The sequence below is a fragment of the Magallana gigas genome, chromosome 2 (assembly GCF_963853765.1).
Source record: "Magallana gigas chromosome 2, xbMagGiga1.1, whole genome shotgun sequence".
Lineage (NCBI taxonomy): Eukaryota > Metazoa > Mollusca > Bivalvia > Ostreida > Ostreidae > Magallana > Magallana gigas.
Genome location: NC_088854.1, coordinates 7,943,862 through 7,952,059, shown reverse-complemented (window position 1 = coordinate 7,952,059; position 8,198 = coordinate 7,943,862).

Here is an 8,198-nt window from a genome sequence, read left to right as displayed (position 1 = left end):
TTTTGACGTTTTTTTGTGTCTATTCTTCAAAGATTCCAAAGTGGTATCACTTTATCATTCTCTTAATAATTTCACGCCTTCAAGTTTCAAAACCGTTCATCGATTAGGCAAAGTCAACTTTCAGATAAATGAAGGCTTTTCACATAGCATATTAAAATTTTTATGGATGACTTTTTTCATTTACATGTAAATTGCTGATCAATTTTTCTTTTTTCATTTCGTATTCTGTTTAAAAAACCTATTGTTTAGGAAGAACTATTCCCTTCCTCTTGAAATGCCTTTAATAGGGAAGGAACACTTCTTCACGAAATCAGTTATATCGAAAGAAAACGGGGAAAGGAATTAACAAATGACACATTAAGCTAAATGTATTTTCAAACATCGATTGATTTTTTGCATAAGACTGTATTAAATTTTTTTAATACATCGTACATATAGTACACAGGACTTAGCGTGTACCATTAATACATTTGTTTCTAGTTAGGACACTTCCTGGATGATATAACGAGGCTACGATCTTACAATATGTCTCTTTTTATGAACATTTGGACAATAATGATTAGACTGCCATCAATGAAACATTTCGCCATCTCAAGCTTCCGAGTGTTGTCCCCTATTTTGGTAGATATCTGTGAATTACAAAGGAGACGTGCTGTACGGCGAATCGATTTCCTAAAGACTGTGATGGCAGTAAGACGGCTTTTAGCAAAGATTTCATCGAATTAATTTTGTGCTTCGATAGCTCCTGGCTATCAACATATTCCAAAAATCTCAAGTAATTGAATTTTTATGCACTTGGTGTTCAACACGGTGAAAGCATGTAAGTAAGCATTTTTGTGTTTATACATTTTTGCACGAAACATGATTCGCTTTTGAATGATTATTCAAAGTAGAGTAGATTGAGTAGATTTTATTTTTGAAATAAAGCATCAGATATACATTTTGAATATTTGTAATAGAGACACCATGGACACGAAGCACTGTGAATTCTCTGTGTTTTAAAATTGTTTTAGTTATCATACAGTTATCTTATTCCTCATTCTATTATAGTTACACGAGTATTTTTTTAAATACTTATTTTATTACAGTTGAAAAAATTAATATTTTATCTAAGACAGTTAATAATGACTGAATCAAGTAAGTGCGTTAACAATTGAGACAGAAAAAGCTCCCAAAGGAAAACCACCTTAGGGGAAGAAAACAAACATTGACTTCGTAACTTTTGAATTATATTGTTACTTTATTACCTAAAAACATTTGAGAACATATATTTTGTTTATCAATTCACAAGCTAAGTTTTAGTATATAGATTAGGTGTTCGGGGAGCTCTTCACTATAACTTAATACTGGTATGTTCACTGTGCCGGTGTAACGAAGAATATTGACCCGGGTTGAAAATGGACCCGGGGGTCATTTTTCAACGTTAAATATTGACCCGGGTGGTCATTTTTCAACGTTGAAAATTGAGACCAAAATCGTGAAATTTATACCCGGGGTCATTTTTCAACGGTATGAGAAAGATTTTTCTTAACTCTGATGACCTCGAGCTCGACACGTTTAAAATTGATCCTGTTGAGAATTGACCCCAACCTCAGAGTTTTGATCTGAACTGGAACTTACTCTACACGGTTTAAATGTACATTCATGTACATATTTTAAAGTATCAGTTTTAAAAAGTTTATACTGTCCGATATATATGCGGACGTGGCTGATTTCTTTTAGGTTGATATGTCCGATTAAACATTTAATTTTGAGACTGAAAATATGATATCCATTCATTATTACAATACTATGTAAATAAAGCTAAGAAGATGACCGTTTGCTTCTGAATGGAACAGGCGAGTAGGGCTAGAACACTTTTTGACATAGAATTGGTTTTCATTCCCTCGTGTAACAGAATTTAAAATTTAAACTTGTCATAATCTCTGATAAATATATCTAATAAATGTATGGCCCATTACCGTCACTTTTCAGGCAATTCAACAGAGCTCTATTCTACAGGCACCTGACGTTGTATATTTTTCTAATAATTGAAAATATATAACCTCTATACTGTTTTATTGGGTAAAGGGTATATATATTTATATTAAGATAAAAGGATAAAATGTCATATACCTATGCTTAACTTTTAAAAAGTCAGAATATTTCCCTGACAAAATAATTAATGAATGGTTGTCATATTTTTATCCTTTTTTATATATACTGTATTATACATATATACACAGCATATACATATTTATACATGTTTTAATTATTTTTTTTACGACTTAACAATAATTTTTCATAAACTTGTCAGATTAAATTTATTGAAGTACCATTTAATTTTCTGCATATGCAGAGTCATAGTTCTTTTTAAAAATGCAATTCATTTCTATATTTTGAGTTTTCAACTCCATTCTTTACCTGTAAATTAGAAACACAGGCAACTGGCGTAATATATTTTCTCAAAATTAAAAACATATACCCTCTACAGCAAAAATGTTATCAATTTAAAAAAAGTAGGTTTGCATCTATATATACAGTCGGAGGATGGTTGATCTAATTATATGAATGGTATACATGGAAAGGCATGCAAAAAGTTGAATATATTCAGATTATTCAAGCACACAATTGATAGATACATGTAAACACTTGTTAAAATTCGTCTTTTATCAGACCTAGATTGGAATATGGTGATGTTGCGTGGAGCAGCTGTATCGAGGGAAACTCCGAATTGCTTAAACATTTACAAATTGAAGCAACCAGGACAGTGACAGGGATCAGAGTTAATTCTTCTAAAATCATTTTATATAGTGAGCTTAATTTGGAAACCTTACAATCTCGAAGGGATAAACATAAACTAATTATATTCTACAAGATTATAAATGGTTTAGCACCACAAGATATGTTAGGTTGAATTCAATCATATTTTCAAACTGAACATACATATAATCTTAGGTCGAATTAGCTTTCTAACTATCTACCACTATATACCTATTACAATAACTTTGCTCCTTCTACACGTAAATTATGGAATAATCCTCACGCAGAAAAGAAAATTTCATCAACTTCATCTTTCTTTAAGTCAAAACTTAAAAAACAAAATATACATAGCGCTTACAAACACTCCAGTTAAGGAAATAGGAAATATTATTTTACGTCAATTACGGAATAAAGCTAGTAAAGCTTACATATTTAAGGATTTTTTAACTGATGAGAGTTGATGTTTATACTGTGTCTGAATCTTAAGGAAATGTGATTTTTCCCTAGATGTTTTCAAGATACACTCAACAAAAAGACGAACTTTTCAAACAACTTATTGACATTAGTGTACCTTTTTATATGAACTATATACGTTATGGTAGTTCTGAATTTTTATTAAGATACAATTGTAAAATTGTTTCCTATGTTTATATTTATATTAGAGTTCCCAGGCGTTTTGATTTTCTTAACTTACACTGTTTAAACCTATTTAAGTATTATACATTCATATTTACTTAATATATATAGTTCCTTTTTATGTACTGTTCTTTTCAAATGGGCTGGATCATGAAAACCTCATTCTTATGTTTGTATCCCTGCTGCAGGTATAAATGATGGTGATAGGTTTGTTAATGTAGGTGTGAGTGAACATGTCTACCAACAATATGTCTTACAATCAGATATGGTATATATTCAGATAATTATTTAATATTCAAGTATCCCCTGTCTTTTATACACATAATATCAATGATATTCTGTATACTTGTAATATTATATTCTTATGACCATAGATAATTTCTTCTTGACTTTGTATGCTTGATGGGGTTTACATAGGATAAGACTGTTATCCAATCCATTTAATAATTTGAACATTCCGTTCAATAAAACACGTTTAAATTAAATTTGGCTTTGGTAGGAAGGTCAACCATATACCCCAATGCTGCTGTATGATCTTCTACTACAAATTTCTATTCAAAAAATGCAATTTACCAATTTAATGGCAAAAACAAATACTGTTAGTAAATTTACGTTCAAATTTTTGTGATTGAAGCAATTTAGAAACTTTCAAAGCAAAATTATTTTATTGTCATCCTGTACGAAAATTAGGTTGCTAACTTGCTACAGATTCCATGAAGTAGAATTGTTTATGCCTAGAAAAATTAGCGATTTGATAATATTTAGTTACATTAGAAGTTATCCTAACGGAACAAATAAAACACTAAAAAAAATATCGGCTTTCAAGATATAGTTACTATAGCATTGTTCATGAAAGAGTACATGTTAGCATATCATAATTTTGTAAACTGTTCTTGGCTGGATGGGTGTGAATACAAAATTCCGATAGTCTCAGTTTCAACAAACTGTGTGGGTGAAAACACGAAAATCTCAATACAACATACTATAAATTTTGTATTTACACCAACCCAGAAAATTTACAATGAACAATATCAAAGTTTCAATCTACTGGGTGAACGTAAAACCAAAATTGAACAATATGACGTATTGTAATTTTTTTAAAATTATTTATATTTGTACACTTCTCCAGCGAATTAAAAAAAGGAGTTCTACTGAACTGAGTAGTTTAACGTGTAACTATGTATACAAATATTCTTAAAAACAAATTTAAAAAATCATCATTTAAGTCTCATTTTTAACCCCCCCCCCCCCCCCTTTGAAACATGTACATGTAAACATGTAAATCTAAAGAATAAATATGTAAAAATGATAATTTTTAATTAAATAAACTCAAGTTATAATATTGATTCGTTAATTTGTGCCTCTTCGCTGTTGAATTTTGAACCGGTTTCATGATCAAAATTCCACGATGCGGGTCAGTTTTCAACGTATTAGGGTCTTTATTTAACACCATTGGTCTCAATATTCAACGTTGAAAAATGACCCCCGGGTCAATTTTCAACCCGAGTCAAAATTCTTCGTTACACCGGCGATATCTTTGGCAATAATAACCAATAGAAACCATATAAGTTTATCATACAAGTTCTTCACAAAGTTCTAGGTCTTTGTGTGTGTTATTGTCAATCAAAATGGCATGATCAACAGTTTCTCGTGCAGAAGCAATAAAAAAGGGATCTGTCTCATATATGCATTGAATTTAAAGAGAACGAGGTTCTGTTTTTCACACTGAAGATAAACATGAGAGAATATTTTATTTAGATATACTATCAATGATAGCTAAGTGGCATTTGGACTAGAAAAGGTATTTTATATGATTTAAGGAATAAGAAATCATTTGTTGAGGTCAAATACTCTCAGGGGTAATCAAATCAAATAAACCCCAAAGAGTTGTATGGTAGATTTGATCACGTCCGACCGTATTTGATTACCTACTAATATTCAAAGAATGATTCCTTATTATTTATATTTAAACAACAGTTTTTTTTTTAAACGGGTATATACCGGTATACTCTTATATGTCCTATATGACTTTTTAGTTCACCTCAGTATCGCTATTCGTCTGTCTTCGTGGTTTGTGCGTCTTATCATGGAATTTGATGGTGTTAATTCTATCTTTAAATATTACACAACATGATGCATATGATTTTTTTGTTTGCTTTTTTTCCGTCTGTACATGTAGCTCGAAATTCTTCTTTGGAAAGGCTTAAAATTCATATAAAAATGTGCGCAATATTATTCATATACAGCTAAGGAGCTACTTGCCAAGCAAAATAACATATCATCGATTATAGCTAAAAAAAATTAAACCAAAAACAAAAGAAAAAACCCCAATAAAAATCAACTCCCGAAATACTTTAGTACTTTGATTGGTTTTATTAAATCTTTAAAAAGTCTTCATCTCTTCTCCAGTATATGTTTGAGAAAAGTTATGATGTTCATGAAGCCCTCTACCTAATTGTGATATTAATGGTCCCTGGGTCAGTATTAAATAACAAATTTGTTCTATTTTAAGAAATGTACTTTTATGTTCTGTGCTAGTAGCAATGAACTGTATGCATGTTATGTGCATTATTAATGAAACTTAGTATCTAAAAGATTGCCCATTAAAGGTCTTTTTACCAATGTTTACAATTTTGGCCCATGGAGCGAGGGTATACAGGTAGATAATCTGAGGTCCCCCCCCCCCACTCCTGCCCCTTTCTCCTTCATGAACTGATGTTTGCAAACATCAAATAGTAAAAGCGGGAATAACAATCAGAGGAGTCTCCATTAGGATTTAGACTCCAAAATGAAGTTTTAAAATGCAAACACGAGACTCCCTGACAGGTCCATCTAAGAGCTATGGTACTCAGGTGACCGTCAAGGCCTTTAAGTCCCTTGATGTTTTTTTTAGATTATGAAATGCATCTGTATATATCAAATGAACTTATCCAGACGTTTTATTTTTTAAATAAAAAAGTCAATCTTTGGGAAAAACCTTTAAGATATGAAACATTCAAATTAAAAAAAATTCATTGATTTTAAAAGGAATTGGCGACGGTGTAACTAAGAATTTTGACCCGGGTTGAAAATTGACCCGGGGGTCATTTTTCCACGTTGAATAATGAGACGAAAGGTGTTGAATAAAGACCCTAATCCGTAAAAAAATTGACCTTCATCGTGGAATTTTGATCATGAAACCGGTTCAAAATTCAACAGCAAAGAAGCACAAAATAACGAATCAATATTATAACTTGAGTTTATTTAATTAAAAATTATCAGTTTATACATATTTATTCTTTATATTTATATGTTTCAACGGGGGGGGGGGGGGGGGGGTTAAAAATGAGACTTTATAAATGAATATTTTTTAATTTACATATTATCACTTTAAATATGTAATAACTTTTCGCGTATAATTGCTGTTTTGTGTGATATCTATATATTTCTTTGAAAAATATATGTTTTTTTAAGAATATTTGTATATGTCAAAGGATTAATTGTTTTAGTTAATTAGCATTCATATTTGTGTTCACTTATTTCAACATTTCATGTTTTCATTTCCCATTGTTCATTTGTTTACATTCACACCGCTTCATTCATTCATACAATCATTCATAGTATGATAGTAGTACGAGAGGTCACGTGGTTACGTTTGGCGGGTGGATCAGTGAATGAATGGGTGTGTTAGACTGGTTTTACGGGTTTAAGTGAGTGAGAGCGCATGTCTGTTTGCATTATTGAATTTTTAGCCCGAACTTTGATTTAATGTCACGACGCCACCCAAGACAGACGGTTGAATTATTAAGCTTCATACATGTAGCTTGTCAACCCGACTATTATCTCAGTTCATATTGCTGTTATACTTGGTGGGTTATTTTAATCAAATATGTGTAATTCAAATATTATTTAACTAAAAATAAATTTAATGAGTGAATGTAGAGAATGAGAGTGTTTTAGTAATGTTATAATTTTATATGATTATAGATCACCTAGCTGTACTTGAGGAAACCATTTATTCAATATACAAATACAACAATAAATATTTAGCGTCATTTCCACAAAAGGTCTTGGAGTTCTTAATTGTTCCCAAATGTAGCCCAGAATATTATATATCAGCTACCCCTTGACATATACATAATTACACGTTAAAATATTCAATGCAGTTAAACTCCAATTTTTAAATTCGCTGGAGAAGTGTACAAATGTAAATATTTTAAAAATTACAATACATCATATTGTTTAATTTTGGTTTTACGTTCATCCAGTAAATTGAAACTTTGATATTGTTCTTGTAGATTTTCTGGGTGTGTGCAAATACAAAATTTAGAGTATGTCATATTGAGATTTTTGTGCTCGCACCCACTCAGTTTGTTAAAACTGTTATTATCTGAATTTTGTATTCACACCTATCCAGCCAATAACAGTGTACAAAATGATGATATGCTCACATGTTCTCTTTCATGAACAATGCTGTAGTAACTTTATCTTGAAAGCCATTTTTTTAAAAATGTTATTTGTTACGTGGTTACTAGGGTAACTAAATATCATCAAATCGCTGATTTTTTTTTAGGCATAAACAATTCTCCTTCATGGAATCTGTAGCAAGTTAGCAACCTAATTTTTGTACAGGATGACAATAAAATAATTTTGCTTTAATAGTTTCTAAATTGCTTTGATTACAAAAATTTATCATAAATACTAACAGTAATTGTTTTCGTCAATAAATAGGCAAATTGCATTTTTTGAATAGAAATATGAAGAAGAAGATCATACAGCAGCGTTGGAGTAGATGATTGACCTTCCTATCACAGCCACCTACATTATTAAATCAATTAAAA